At 45.3% G+C, this 1,578-nt stretch overlaps 1 pseudogene; it reads left to right on the top strand.

Moving 5' to 3' along the window:
• Positions 1-1,062: 1,062 nt before the first annotated feature.
• On the top strand, positions 1,063-1,184 carry LOC136650534 (5S ribosomal RNA; annotated as a pseudogene).
• The last annotated feature ends 394 nt before the right edge of the window (positions 1,185-1,578 follow it).

Raw genomic sequence — 1,578 nt, 5'->3', positions numbered from 1 at the left:
AGCCGCCAGCATTGCCAGCAGAGCACACAGGATGCAGCAGCAGCCATTTTTGGTGCCGCTGCAGCCATGGGTGCCAGGAGCACAGATTTGGGCTGTAAGTAATAGCATAAACACAGAATGAACACAGAATGAACATGTGCACACCTTGGGAATAGCCAAGGCAATATAGAGACAAAGCAAATTCTCAAATATTGTGTGGAAATTTAATCATCTGGAATTTATTGGTTTGAAAATCCAATCAAACATTCAGAGAATTGTTCACCCATGGGGAATCTCAGTCAGATTCCACCTCTGCCTGTATCAGTCATTGTGTGTCGAGGTATTCAGGTTTAGTTTTGAACACACACGCGTAACACATCTCCACATGAATTCCCTGCCAACCGTTACTTAAACCAGGTAGAATGAAATCACAGTTGGGGGTGGGGGGAGGGCAGCAGGAGGAAGAGAACTCTGCAAACTACATGAAATAACAAACCACAGATGAAAATATTCATGTGGAAAGTCAATCAACCACAGAAACCATGAGAAAACGTCTAAAGCACCTGATTACAGTAACATTTGCTCTGACTCTTATTTCTGTTATGTGGCTCTAAATAAAAAAAATGTTCTCCACAATGTAGCCCAATTCTCACTTTCTCAGCTATATCCCACAGGCCTTTGCATCTGCTCAATGTCGTTGCCAGAGTGTTCCCCTCTGGGGTGGTGTTGCGTCCTGCTAGGCAACAGCCTCTTACCATGCTGAACAGCAGATTTTGCAAGCAGAGTGCACAAGCTGATGTGCAGCACCCGGAAGTTGTTCGGCAATGACATCAGCACATCATCACACCACCACCAATTGCTTCAGGAAGGGGTGCAATTTCCAGCTGTTCTGTGTAAAGGATGAGCAGGAGGACCCATCCACCATCAAACACAGCATGGAGCTCCTCTCAGTGGGAGCTCAGGCTGAATGCCTGTCACCCCCACCCTGCCCGAGAGCACTAAACCCCCCCCCTTAGTGATGCGATTGCATCTGCTGAATTCTATAAAGAGGTACTAAGGCTAAGTCCCAGTGTCATCCATTTTGTCCACAAGTATACTGTTACCCTGCACATGCCTGATCTCATCTGATCTCGGAAGCTAAGCAGGGTCAGGCCTGGTTAGTACTTGGATGGGAGACTGCCTGGGAATACTGGGTGCTGTAGGCTTATACCATAATCTTTCAAGATTGAAGGTTGCCAACCGAACACCATTCTTTGTGATCTACACAATGGCAGCTCCTTTCACTAGTACTGCTATCTATATCGAATTGATTTCAACTTGTAAACCAACCCTGACATGTTTTACAGTGCAGATCAGGAGATAAATTAATAAAATGAATATTTAAAAAATGTAACATTGCCGTATATAGGAATGTGGAATCAGAGAATGATAGCAGACCAGATAAATAGTGCAGTTTGTCTGAAGATATATTAGACAACAGGCCAGTTCAGATTATACTTACCCTGTCCAGCTGGCCCATGTCCTGGTCTCTCCCTCACTTCTCACACTTCTCACGCTACCTCTGCAAATCTTGCCAGCTGTGGACAGAGGGGGCAGTTT

This window comes from Tiliqua scincoides, chromosome 4 (genome assembly GCF_035046505.1).
Source record: "Tiliqua scincoides isolate rTilSci1 chromosome 4, rTilSci1.hap2, whole genome shotgun sequence".
In the NCBI taxonomy this organism is placed as follows: Eukaryota; Metazoa; Chordata; class Lepidosauria; order Squamata; family Scincidae; genus Tiliqua; species Tiliqua scincoides.
Note: the sequence above shows the minus strand (reverse complement) of the source record. Positions and strands in the feature narration are given on the sequence as shown.